The sequence below is a fragment of the Motacilla alba genome, chromosome 1A (genome assembly GCF_015832195.1).
Source record: "Motacilla alba alba isolate MOTALB_02 chromosome 1A, Motacilla_alba_V1.0_pri, whole genome shotgun sequence".
Classification (NCBI taxonomy): Eukaryota; Metazoa; Chordata; class Aves; order Passeriformes; family Motacillidae; genus Motacilla; species Motacilla alba.
Window position 1 is genome coordinate 3,055,989 of NC_052031.1, and position 14,436 is coordinate 3,070,424.

A 14,436-nucleotide genomic window follows, 5' to 3' on the forward strand; every position below is an offset into this window, starting at 1 on the left:
CCCACTATCCCAGGTTTCTCCAAGCCCTGTCCAGCCTGGCCTTGGACACTTCCAGGAATCCAGAGGTAGCCACAGCTTCTCTGAGTAACCTGTGCCAGGGCCTCACCACCCTCACAGGGAAGAATTTCTTCTTACAATCCAATCTAACCCTATTCTCTGTCAGTCTAAAGCCATTCCCCCCATCCTATCCCTCCCTGCTCTTGCCCATCACACCCTGCTCTCTCTCTGTCACTGCAGAAACCACCCAGTGCACCATGGCACAAACCTTCCCCTGCTGCTCTGACCCTGTTTATCACCTCTGCCTTAACTTCCCTTTTTATTCCAGTCCTCCCCTGTTGACAGGGGGGCTCTGTGGCTGTCCCAGTGCTCACTCCCGCTCTCACCTCCCCACCACTCTGGTTTTCCCCTTATCTGTTCTGCTGTGATGACAGTCTGAGATTCATGGCTCACTCCCAGCACAGGCACTCAGGACCCAGCAGCAACAGGCAAATAATCATCTCCTAATGAAGGGAAGGTTCCTCTGAGCCACTCTGGCACCTTTGCCAGCAGTTCTTTACCAGGACAGCACTGGGCACGATCCTGTCAAAGATGTTACAGTAAAGAGCTATTGGAACATAAGTGGTGGCAATGATCAGCCCCTAACACCAAAAATAATGTGAATATTACTACCAGCCCCTAACACCAAAAATAATGTGAATATTACTACTCCTAACAAAACAAACCTGTTCACGTGACAGGCTGGTGAGTGGGCTGAGTTCCCATGGCAACTGGCGGGCGCTGGAGCTTGTAGGAAGAAAGTAAATATTCTGTTTGAAATGGTTCAGATTCCTGCCACAAAGTTCACACAGCATGGAAACACTCATCAGATTCCTTCGTTAGCAGCACAAAATGCCCCCCATCCCCCCTGGCAGCTTCCCAAACTGAATTATCCATGTCTGCTCTGCCTTTGAGGGCTGAAATTCGCACAGAGGTTTTGGGGAAGGGATTCCAGATGTTGGATGCTTTCACTCGAGCTGTCTGCCTGCACCTCCCCTTCAGTCCTCCTTGCTGCTGGCTCTCAGTTCCCTCCTGAGGCTGGAGCTGGAGCTCCATCAGGATTTCTGCTGCTCACCTGTGGCACAGGCAGCCCTGACCCCTCCCTGGGGAGCCTTGGCCTTTGGGCAGCCCTGTGCTGCACACATCTGGATTTCAGCACTGGCTTGGATTTCTCCAGAATCATGGAATCATTAAGGCTGGAAAAGACTTCCAGTGTCATCAGTCCAACTTCTGATCAAGCAACAGCAACTAAACCACAGCACTGAGTGCCACATCCAGTCATGAGTGACACCTCCAGCCATTAAAGTATTGCCCAGGGGTGGGGATGGATGATTTGTGCCTTTGCCTCTCACACAGCTCCTTCCAGGGAGCAGAGGAGTTGTTGCAATGTTGATTTAACTCAGTGAGAAAGAAATCCGGGGCATTGCAATGCCAAGGACTCTGAGATAGCTCTCAGAGAAACAAATGTCCTCAGTAAACACCGTAGGGACAACACAAAAAGGGTTTGGCTGTGGGATTTCCTTCCAGCTGGAGCTAATGGTGTTTATCCTCAGAAGAAACTGGAAGTTGCAGCCCACAGATTCACCTGCCTCCCTGCAGATCCACCCAAGCGCTTCTGAGGAACAGGGACTTTCTGGTGATGGGCAGCTCATGGCTTGGGACAAAGCCATTTGCACCCAGAAATTCTGATGGGGAAAAAAATGTGATTAAATCATCTTTCTGTAGTTTCAATGTACTACTTCTCCCCTAAGCCCCCTCCATCCCTCTCCCCTCTTGATACCTTTTTCCACAAGGCTGAAATAATCTTTGACACCCAGAACAAGCATTCCTATGTTGGATTATTAAGGGATTTGAATAGGAATGGCAGCACTCACCTCAAGCCAAAAAGCAGCCCCTGAAATGCTCAGCTCTGGCAGAAAGGATGGTCAGGAAATTCTTCTGCTCTCCTCAACATGTAGGGTCAAGTGTGGCTCTAGGAGACAAAATAAAATGACGTGGACACTGGACTCTCCAAGGTAAAAAAGAGGGAAAGTTTAATTCTGACTCCAACATTTATGGATTTCCAAAAGTGACAGTGGATTGGAGGATGCCACCTCTCCAATGACAGTGGACAAACCAACAGTCCATCTAATTTCTCCATAAAAGAATGCAAAACAATAATTATTTACATAAAGTGCGTGAGAAAGTTCGTTACAAGAATGTAAACATCAGAAGGCTTAGAAAAACTTGGAAAAAACAGGGTGACAGTCAAGGACATGTGGTTGTCACCTATGCCCGAGCTGTGTGTCCCCAGCGTGGTCAGAAGGGTGGTGGGGACAAGGAGAGGTCACAGCTGTCCTGAACCCAGCAGGCAGGTCCACCAGGGAAAGGGAGATCAGGCTGGTTTTGGGGAATGCAGCCACCCACCAGTCCAGCCACGGCAGCTGCAGGGTGCAGAGTGCCTGGAGAGATGGAGACCATCAGTGTTCCTGCTTTGGAGCATGGCCAGATCCCTCTGTCTTTTCACGAAAGCCACTGGGAATGAAAATAAATTTGATTTCATGTTTGGTTTGCAGGATCAGAGGGTCAGACACCCAGCCTGCCTCTCTGCCACATCCTCCTCTGTTCTGAGGAGGTGGAACAAGAAAAATACTTCGCTTCTCTGCTGGGAAACAGAGACATAGTGACTTGTCCAGGGAAACCAAGGAAAAGGAAGATTCACACATTTTATTAAAGGCTGGTGCCTGCAGCTACTTCTGCACTGCACACCCTGTATATTCCTGAAAAATCCCCTCTGTGAGGGAGAGCTGCTCTCAGGACAGGCCAGACTAATGAGAATCCAGGAGTACCCATCTCTTCCTTGGCCGTGAACTAGAGCTGCACATGCTGAGCTCTGAAGGAAATAAACTCAATTAATTCCAGCCAGGAAAAGTGGGAATAGATCCAGACTTGAACCTCTGTCCACCAAACACAGCCTAACTGTGATGTGTTACCTTCCCTTTCACATGGAAACCACCAGTGCAGGAAAGTTCCTGGGATAGGAACAGAAGTCCTCACAGTGTTTTGGTGTTAGGAAGCTCCTGAAATAGTTTTAGTTTCAGTTTTTTAGGTTTTTAGTTTTAGTTTCAGTTTTAGTTTTCGTTTTAGTTTTTTAGTTTTAGTTTTAGTTTTAGTTTTTTAGTTTTTTAGTTTTTTAGTTTTAGTTTTTTAGTTTTAGGTTTAGGGTTTTTTTAGTTTTAGTGTTTTAGTTTTAGTTTTAGTTTTAGTTTTAGTTTTAGTTTTAGTTTGCATGCTCTGGTGCAATTCCCAGGCATGAGTTGAGGCTTGGCCATGGATATGTGCAGCCACCTCAGGCAGAAGCTTCACCAGCAACCCAGAGAGCTGGGCTTTGTTTGTTTGTTTTTAACTAATTTGCAGGGATCTGAACTAGATAGGGCACAAATACTGAAGAAGGAGATTTTATTGGACCCAAGGACTTCAGAACCAGCCTCTGGAGGCACCAGAACTGCAGAAAGTTGGGGGAAAGAGGCTTCAAAATGGATTTATTTTCAAAAAAAAAAAAAAAAGTGGATGGGGCTTAACTTGTGTTACTTGTGTTTGCAAATGATGTCTCTGACTGGTGAGATTCTGATCAAAGGGAAATGTGATGGCTCCTGTGTGATCTTAGGGGGGAAATCAGGCCAGGGAAGGGACAAGAAGGTGACCTGAGGACATCTGGCAGCAGGGAGAAACTGGAGGCAGTAGCAGGAGCACAGAGTGTCAGCAGGCAGGGACAGAAGTGAGCAACCCTTCAGCCTGAGGATATCCAAGTTCCCACTTAGCTCCTAAAATTCATGGAGGGGGATTAAAGGCAGCATTAATATGGATGCAGCAGCGTGCTGCTCCTCTGTGATGACTCCGATATTTTTAGAAAATTTGGGTTGCTGAGGAGAAAAGCCTGTCCCTCAGGGTTTGTCTGCTTATTGGGATCGTGTCCCTGTCTAATGGAACCGTGAGAGGGAGGGGAGGACTTTGACCATTGTGGGGAGAAACTGGAATAATGGGTTGGGAGGAAAGGTCCCTCCTTTTAGCAGAGGTTCTCAGCCCAAGTGTGTGGTTTCACCTCCTTGGCAGGGCTAAGAGGGCTCAGGGAGGTCTAAACTAGACAAAAGCAGTCCAAAACCTGTGGAGACCACAGCTAAAGGTGTGTGTGTGATGGGGCTTTTCTGGAGAAATCGAGCCCAATTAATTCAATATTATTTTCTCTCCCAGTCTGGCAGTGCTGGTCCAGCCTTGGACAAGTCAGGCTCAGAGAGAGGAGTCCCAGCAATATTTTGGCTCCTGAGTGCTCAGGAGTCTCTCTCACATCCATTTTTTGGGACAAGGGATAAATCCAGATGTCTCCACCTTGCTCCAGACACTGCAGGAACACTTCCAGGGGTGGGACAGCCAGAGACAGAGGATCTCCCTGAATTCCTACAAAATCCCTCTCAGGCATTCACAGGATCCTTCTGAGCCTCATATTCAGGTGGAACTTCCTGTGCATCAGTTCCTGCCTCTTGTCCTCCTGCTTGGAATCCTTGGGGTCACTTAAGCCCAGAATCTGTCCCAGGGTATTTGCCCTGGCCCTCCACCCTGGGTTTCTCTAATTAGCAAGTTGTCTTCCATGATTTAATCATCATTTTGAGCAGACATGACGTGCAATACTGACTTTTGATAGGGTTCAAACACCAGCTCTGATTTTTTGCCTCTCTCCATTATACTTTTTTTCTGAAGTGAGCTGTGAAAATGTGTCACCCCTTGTGATTACACTAAGGGGAAAAAATGCAGAAGTGACACAAATTACTAATTACTTTATTATGCAGTGATTAAAGGAAAAAAAAAGGGAAAAGAAAAGAATTAAAAGCTGGAAGTTGCTTCAGCAAATTCTATTTTTAAAGAAATAATTATTGAGTTTCAAATGTATTAAATTAGGTAATTCTCTGCCAGATTTCTTCCCCACTTTTAATCTTCATTCTTGGCTGCATGGCTGGCTCTGCAGTCAATGCTCTGGTGGGGTGATGTGCTCAATACTATTATTATTATTATTATTATTATTATTATTATTATTATTATTATTATTATTGTTGTTGTTGTTGTTGTTGTTGTTTTGTTGTTGTTGTTGTTTTGTTTTGTTTTTAATAATAATAATAATAATAATAATAATAATAATAATAATAATAATAATAATTTTTGCAGCATGGGAGCACTGTGCCAAACACAGAGCCTGTGAAAGGTGCTGTGCAAGCAGAGGGAGATGTGAGCCCAGGAGAGCTCCTGGGCTGGAGAGACAAGGCAGCCTAAGCTCCCACATTTTCCAGAGATGCCTCATTTCCTACAATTTCTATCCACGTGGTCAGGGGACGGCAGAGGGGCCTGGGCACAGACCACACCACAGAGAAAAATCACTTTTGTGCCTGTCTGTGTTTGTGGAGGGTCTGAAGTGGGAATTCTCTGCTCTGGGTTTGGGAGGATCTGAGCTGCCAGGAAAGGTCTTGTCCTCCAGTTTCACCATGGCAATGGTGAATTTTCTTCTTGGGATGTGGGAAATCCAAGTGGGACATTCTCACTGACTCCAAGGGAGATGCTCAGAGATCAGGGAAGCCAGCAGGGATGGAAAGGTGTGGGAACAGCTGAGCTGTGCCCATGGAGGAGCTCCCAGGTCTCCTCCAGGACTCAGGAGAGCTCTTGGTCATGGTGAGCACCCCAGGAGACAGCCCAGGATGTGCTGCTGATGCCTTGAGAAGGCTGAGAACAGAGGCTGGACAGAGCTAAAGATAAAGCAGGGATTTATTCAAAGGCTCTCCTCCATGGATCCACCTTGGGCAGCACAAGAGCCCAGCCAGGGCTGCAGCCAAGAGGAACCCAAATGGTCCCAAAATGCACGAGCGCTCCCGGGGTCTCTCCCTTGGCTCAGCTCTGCTCCATTTGCACCTTGCAGTTCATTGTCCCGTTCCAGCTTTAGCCCAGGCACTCCCACCCTGCTTGTTTTTCTCTCTGCAGCCCACGCTGTTTGTGCTCCTGGGCCTGGAGATTATAATGGCTGTCCTTGGTCTCAAGCTGGAAAATTATTGTTTTGTCTGCCTACCCTGTGAAAAGAACTTGCTAACACTTAGCATGAAGCTCAGAGCTACACACGAAAACAGCACAGAATCTGATAAATATGAAAGCTAAAACATCTGGGGATGGAGCAAGGCTGGAGGAAGTGACAGGCCCAGAGTGTGGGTCCTGCTGAGGGGAAGGAGCAGCTTAAAAATCAGGAGAGATCCTGGTTAGTGGCAGGGTGAGAGGGTAGGAGTGTGAAGTCTGCTTGGAGATGCCGTTCCCCAATATCCTAGATCCTGAATTCAATGAAAGACACCCAGGTTTCTTCTTGATGAGGTCTCAGATTCAGGGGGGACAACAGCAGTGACTTTATCCCTCCTGAAGATAATGGCAGTGACTTTATCCAACACAATGCATGATGAATCTCAGCTCTCTAAGGATCAGCTCTGTAAATACCCCTTTCTCTCCAATCCCAGGCTGCAAGGAGATGTTTCCTATCCCCCTGGATCCCAGCAATGCATGCTGGCAGTTTCACAGCTCTTCAGCAACGCTTAGGCATCATCTCTGCCAGGATAACTGCTGCCTGACTTCATACCAAGCTCACTAAGTCCTGTTTCTCTTTATTTTTTCCTGTCATGCGGATTTTGGTGAGCCTGTGTCCCCCAGAATCTCCCAGGACCTCCCCTCTCCCCCTTCTCTGTAATTAAACAAGAGCTGTTGACAGATGCTGTCGAAGCCAGTTCCAGCTCGCCAGAAATTTTCAGCAACTAATAAGAGGAGCTCAGAAATGAGGAGTCAGAAGAATTCAATTCAATAGGCAAGAGACAAATTCTCAGCAGCCCTTAAGATCCTTAATTCAGAGAAGCACCACTGACACCACACAAGAAAAAGGAAAAACAATGCCTTATTTATTTTTTCTCTGTGATGAGACACCAGAATAGAGAAGGAGAGAGTTTCACAAAGCTTTTTTATTTTTTTTTCCACTTTTTACCTTCAGGTTTGGGTCACTTGCCCTGCACAGGGTGTCTGAGCTGGAGGATCTGCTGCAAATCAGGGGATTTCAGTAAAAGGGGGTGCACACCCAACATTTGCCAGGGAAAAGTCACCAGGGAGACAAATGAGGTGTGGAAAAGGATAATGTTTGGAGTGAACTCCCTGACATCATTTTCCTTGCCAGGAGTTTGAAACACCATGGAGTCAAAAAGGATTTGTGGTGGACATTGCTCCAAGCAAGGAATTTGACAGATATTCCTGCTCTGCTGAACTTGCTTTGCTGACTGTTCCCTAAGTCCTTTAAACAATGCTACTGTGACTTAAAATGTCACATAACCAAAAGCATCATAATTGCAAAAAACATTCTCATTAACAAAAAAGTCCTTCTTTCAAATTCCCCTATTCAGGCAGCTCTGTAAGCTTTTAATCCTTCAAGCACCAGTAAATGACATCTTTGCTAAGAATGGCCAGTTTACATCAGCAGAGAGGCTGGGGAGGGGGAAGTGTTTCATGTTGGCTCTCAACTTCCAGGAGAAATTCCTCTCTGCTTCTTCAAACTCACAGCTGCAAGCTGAGAGGCTCAGAAGCTCAAGACCAAGATGCTGAGATGATGATGATGGTGATGATGATAAGAGGAAGTGATCTATTACAGAATCCCAGAATATCCTGAGTTGGAAGGGAGCCTCAAGGATGAGCAAAGTCCAACTCCTTTTTCTGGAGGATGTGATTTTTCATTTGTACCAGTGCATGGAGAAGTCACATCCCTGGGCTCAGGGGGGAACTACCTGAGCAGGTCAGGAGGAGACATGAAAAATAATAGGGTTTGTTTGTCAGTGAGACCCAGCTACAACCTCAACCAAAATGAACCCGAATTCAGCTCCAATTCTCCCAAATCATGCTCAGCTTGGCACCCAACTTCCAGACTGGCCTACTTGTTGTCCTCTGTTTTTCCTCCAAAATCCAGAAGGCAACAGAACAGCTTTCCCAGGATCCAGTGACACTCCTGGGGCCATCACCACAATTATATGGGACAGCCAGACCATGCTGATATGGAAATATCCCATCCATGGACGTGTGGTGTCAGCAGAGTGATCCAAGACTCATCCCAGAATGGTTGGGAAGGATTCCCTACCACCAGTGTGGTGGGATGTGGGGTGCCCCAATAGGGGAATTAAGAAAAATTTAAAACAAACAAGGAAAATACCTCTTCTGTTGACTTTGGAAATGGCCAGAAATAGGTTCACTTTACATCAAAGCTGAAAAAGAACCCACGAGTGCGAAGGCCAAGTTGGTTGCTTTTGACTCAGAACAATTATTTAAAAGGGAAATAAACCTACAAAATCTGAAGAAGTCATATTTGTGACTTGCTGACCTGAAACCAAGCAGTTTTGTTTGCATTTGTGTTTTAAAAATGAAACATTTCAGTCAACAGGGAAAAATAATTTTCCTCCGTATTCATGTTTTCAGTTTTGGTCCTTCTCCTCTTCAAAAATTGGGTCAGTTCTTTGAATTAAAATCCTACTTTGAAACACCTGAAACATTTTTCTTGAAATTGTCCAAGCACAAGGGGTTTTTTCATTATTATTTTCCTGGAATTCCCCTTTCATCTCCTCGTTCTAAATTACTCATTAAATTCAATGTGAATTTAGACTCATTTGCAAACTGCTTGTTTTGTTGGGGTTTTTTTAAGGGTATTTACCACTCTCTGTTTGTCACCTGTGTGAGAGTGCATAAATATCTGTGCGTGGAATGTGATTCGGTTTTGAGTTGTGGAGAAAGATTCTCAGGGAGACTGAGACAGAAGGAATTGCCTGTTCAGGAGGGGGTAGAACTTATTTCTTTGCAGCTACAAGGACGAGCAAGGAGAAGGCATTTCAGACATCCTGCTGCCAGTTGCTGCCAGACTTTGGCTCCCTGGAGAGACGAGGCAGAGCATCCCAAATATCAAGTGTCTGAACGTGTCCCTCTGTCACCACCAAATCCTGCCTGTCCCAGCTGGCACAAGGGAATAGCTTCTTTCCTGACTCAACCAGCCACGAATTTCCCACTCTGCTGCAAATCAAACAATCCATTAGGGCTGTGCTGAGTGGATCTGACATTCCCAGGTGTGGAATAACACCCCCTCAGGGCCATGCTGCTGTGAAAATCAGTGAAAATCAGCTCATCAAAAAGTCAGCTCATCCTTCGTGCCTCGCTGCCCATCGCTGCCCCCAGTGAGGAGGAGCCCCAGCACCTGCCAGCCCAGTGCTCAGGGCCTTCCAGAGAGGTTTTCCAAGGTGTTTGACTTGCCCTGGAAGGGATGAAGGGGAAACGATGGCATGTTGTGAGGTGTTCAGGGATAAGAGGAATGTTTTACCGAAACTGCGGGAAAAACAAAATCTCTCAAGCATTTTTAGTGTTAGAGAATTAAGGCATTACTCTATTCTGGCCAGGATGTGCAGCAGGACTGTGAAGAGAAATTCACTCCATCACACGTGATCTTCACTAGATTTTTCACAAACTTTATACAGTCAAAACCCAGAGAAATTCATTGGTTCACTGTTCATTGGTCCCAAGTTGCACAATTTTTAGGATTTGGTTTCCTATTGGTTATTGATCCCTTTGCCTATGATGTTAATGAGGTGCTCATTCTCTTATCTCTCCTTTCCCAGGCCAGGAGTCTTGGACCATGCCAGGGGTGATATTTGGAGTTGATGTTCATTGATGGCGATTATCTCGTGTGTATCTTTTGTGCTGCTCCCAGTCTGTTGAAATGTAAAGCTCATCAGGCCTCAAGTGGTGGAACAATCCTTTGAAAAGAAGCTTCAGCTGCTTTCCCCCTGGGCAAAGATGAACAAAAACCCCTGACTAAAGCCAGTTTAAAATTGTAGGAATTGTATCATTTCCAACAGTAGCTCAGGGTATTCCCACCTTGCCCTGGTTATTCCTTTGGGTTGTGGATTCACAATGTCTTTGGAGATGGAAGCAGATTTAAGTTCCCTTCCTCTTGTGAGACTCCTTTCTTGCACATCACCAACATGGAAATCGGGGTTGTTTTCCTCCATCTCTCCCTGGATAACCCTGAGCATCACTGTTGGAAATGACACAACTTCTAAACATTTTTAACTAATTAAGAATTGTCATTTGGGACCAATGAACATTGAACCAAAGAATTGGTTTGGGTTTTGTATGGATAAGTATGTGAACAATCAAATAAAGAACTATCTGGGCAATATGTGGATGAAATTCTTTCTATTGCACATCCTGGCCAGAATAGAGCAATGCCTTAATTCTGAAACACTAAAGAAATGCAGTTGGAGAGGTTTTGTTTGTCCTGCAGTTTCGGTGACATCACCACGATGGTTTTTGCTCTGGATTCTCTTCCATTCTTGTTACCTCTGCCTATCCAGGCACGCTGCTCCATGCAAACCTCGCCAATACAGCTCCATCCCAAAGCTCTCCTTGTGCTGTTGGAGACTGAGACCAATCCCACCCCTCACAGAATCCCACGGGAATGCAGGGAAGCTGCAGGTCCCTTGCTCTGCCAGAGGAGCCACTGCTCACATAAATAAGGGATCAGTTACAGAGCTGACAGGAGTTAAAGGATAAGAACAGCCAGAGCAGATCCAGCAGATCATTCCAGCTCAGTGTCCTGCTGCCAGCAGTGGCCAGAAGTAGGTCCCAAGAGATTATCTAAAAAAAAACCATGTAAGTGTGATTTTGCCACCAGTGAGCCACAGATCATGAATGTTTTGAGTTTTTATATTTAACAGCCCTGGCTGGGTTTTTCTGCCCATAAATTTGCCCTGTCGTTTATCTATGGGAGCACTGACATGGATTCAGGAGATGAAGTTTCTTTGGTGTGCCATGTTGGAGAACAATCCCAGTGCCCTCTGAAGCCCTGATTTGCCCCCTCAGCTTCCCAGCATCCTGCTGCTCCTTCTGGCACTGCTCAGGCTGGATTCTGTCATTGAAAGCCATGGGGAGGCAGGGGCTTAAAGCAACAAACCAACTTAAATTCAGGCATTTTGTGATGGACACAAAGATTTATTCCTTCCCTGCCTGCCCCACACCAAAATAATACTTCCCCCAGATCCTACAGGATTTTGAAATAAGTTGTGAGTGCTGGCAGTGCTTTGTCTGTTCTGACAAACCTCAGTGAAGAAGTGTTTCATTTGGTTGGTTTTTGCCTTATTCCAGTCATTATTCTGGTGTGATCATGCAGCTCAGGGGATGTCACAAATCCAGAGTGTCTGAGGGGTGTTTAACAAGCCACACCACCCTTCACAGGGGGAGGTTGCTGGGAGCTCTTTTTGCAGCTAGGAGAGCAAGGGACAGACTTTCCTCTTTTTTTTTTTTTTTTAATCGTTAAGGTTGGAAAAGATCTTTAAGATCATGAAGTCCAGCCACTAACCCAGCACTGCCAAGTCCACCACTAAACCATTTCTCCAAGCCCAAAATTTACACTGATTCAGGGACAGAACAGAGTGACAGAGGCAGAAATTCAAACCAAGTGCCAAGCTGGTTCCTCAGATTCTGTCCTAACAATTCAAGGTGCTTCAATCTGTCCTGTATCCAAAGATAAAAGGGTTTGGAAACTCCTGGATCCTGCTCTCTCCTGCCTGCACGAAAACCAGCAGTTGTTCTTCACATTGCACCTTTAAAAGGACAAATGTTTTCCCTTCCAGCATTCCAGGCAGGAGCAGGGGTGGGAGCAAAGGCTCTGGAAGAGGGTTCAGAGTGGGATGCACAGGAGTGTTCAGCCAGCAGCACAAGGACATTGAAATGGAGTGAGCAACACTGGATTCATTAGCTGGCAATTAGCTCTAAATTGATGATCATATGGTACAGTTGAGCTCGGAAGGGAAAGGTGGATCTGCCAGCTGGAGACAACAGAATCTTTGGAGGTTGATTCCTGCTGGGTGGGGCAGGATTGATGGGGCAGATCAGTCCAGTTTTTGTGTTCTGGACACCTGAGAAAAATGTTGTCTCCAGTACTGCTGAGGGAGGGCTTTGAACAGGAAGAGGGGGACAGTGGTTCCCTTTTTTTTCTTGAGTCCAAAGAGAACTGCAAGACCAAGCTGGACCACCCAGCTGCAATCCCAGCATTTTAGTAATTGCAGTCATTTAATAATCCTGGTGATTTCCTGATCCCAGTTTCCCCCAGCCATCCCAGCCAATCTGCTGCCTCATCCCACCAGCTCTCCAAATCCAGGTGCCTCCCAGCCCTGGTGCTACTGCCATCTGTGGTGCTGGCCAATGCAGCCTGGGCATCAGGAGTGTTTTCCTTCCCTACCACAGCTCCCTCCTCTCTAATTCCCCTCATCCTGGCTTTTCCTGGCTCCCTCTCACCCCAGGGCAGGTCCAAGTGTTTGGCTGAACCTGGAATACTCTGGAGGATCCTGAGTGCAGCTTTGTGCAGAGGGAGAGGCAGCATCCTGTTGCCAAGTGCTGCATCTCCCCCCTGCCTCTCTTCCCCACCTTTAAAGGACCAGAGAAGGGCTTTTATTGGGAGCCAGCTCCCAATGTGAGCAGCTCAGAGCAATTGATGGACCCTCGAAGCCATTGCCAGGCAACCTGATGCTTAAGGCCTCTTTCCCATCTTGCAGAGGAGGAATCTCTCCCTCCCTCCTGCTGCCAGACCTTCCCCTCTCGACTGCCCTCCTCTTCCTCCTGCAGCTGAAAACAGGCACCCAAAACTCTCCTGCTCTGTGCTCTGTCCTGGGCTCCCTCCCACCCCGCTGCTCCAGAGCCCAAGTCCTGCTTGTTCTCGTGCTGGGGACAAACACACCTCAGTTCCAGCTTCAAACAAATCTCTGGCCAGCCAGGACATCTCTGAGTGGCTGCCACAAGCCACCAGCCCAAGCAGTTTTGCAGCAGCTCGTGGAGCTGGAGGCTTCCTCCCACCTCACAGCCCTGCTCAGAGAGGGTCTGCACCCAGAGGGTGGCAAAGCAAGGCTGGAGACAAGAATCCTGGTCCCTCAACAGAGGTTGTCCCCACCAGCCTGAAGAGCCTGGTGACATGTGGGGCTGGGATGAACAGGGAGTGTGTGAAAGAAAGGGTGCACAGAGAGCAGGTACTGGGGGAAGAGGAAGGGGAGAAGTTAATAATGAAAGTTTTCCTTGCAGATTACTGATCTCCCTTGCACATGGACTCCCCTGGGCTGGAAACCTGGTAAGCATAAGCTTGAGGAGAAAGATATAAAATGAGTAGGTGTTGTAGTCATTAATTTGTGGTTCAGTCTAGAGCCATCCATCAATTAAACCTCAGCCACTGCAGGCTGAGCAGCAGCCAGGTCCTGTTTCCCTGGGCACAGAGCCCAGAGAAAATAGATGGTCTGGAAACACCTACATGCCAGGGGCTGCAGTGGCACTGCCCAGCCCTGAGGGCAAAGCTGTCCTTGAACACTCCCCAGTCTCTGCTGGGGCAAACTGGGCCATGGATGTGGGGTTCTGTGTGAGCCCCTTAGAAATCCCATCCCTAAATGTCAGTCCTGCAGGCCAGGCTCGTTGACTCCTGCACACAGCTGAGATGAATGCTCCTGGTGGTCCATCCATCCCAACATGCCTTTCCCATTGTTCTCATCCCTCCAGGCCCCTGGTGACAGATTCTTGCCATTAGATATGATGGAGAGGGCTGTTGCCCCTACACAGGCACACTCCCGTGCTAGGGAGTCTCTGGGAATAATGGGAGCAATGAAATAAATGAAATAAATCACCCAAAGAGCAAGTGGCTGTGATGAATTAGGAGGTGTTAAACGCTCAGAGCAGACTGGGCACTGCCAGCCCTTTTCCCCAGCAAAGCCACAAAGGCAACGGGCACTGGGGCTTGCAGAGCCTGTAATTCCCTTTTCATATTTTGCCAGGAGTGCTTTCAGAGCCTCTTTGTTGATTGAATTTGTCAGCCACCATTCTGGAGATGGCAAAGCTGCTCCCGCTGCCTTCATTGTGGAGCTCGCGCGAGGCAATTCTGAAACATCTGTATTCATTCCAGGCAGCATTAGGTAGCTGATGATTCAGCCTGCTGCCAGCAGATAGCTGCTCTCTCCTTGAGATGACAGAGCAACACAGGAGTAACCTGGAGATTTTGTTCCCCTCTGGGTTTTATTAATTTATTAATTAATTTATTTATTTATTTCGGGTGGATCTCATTTATCACCGGCGCGCAGGAGCCGAGTTCTGAGCGCTGGCATCCCCTTGGGCGTGGAGAGCAGGGCAAGGCTGCTCCTCATTTCCTTTGGACAGCTTTGTCTTACCCATTGGAGATGAAACCTCGCCCTGGCTGAGGAGCAGGGCCGGGAGATTGGAAGTTGTGTGGAGAGAAAAACGCAGCTTCCACACAGTTGGAAGTTGTGCGCAGAGAAAAGCAGGGGTTTCTGGGTGTGG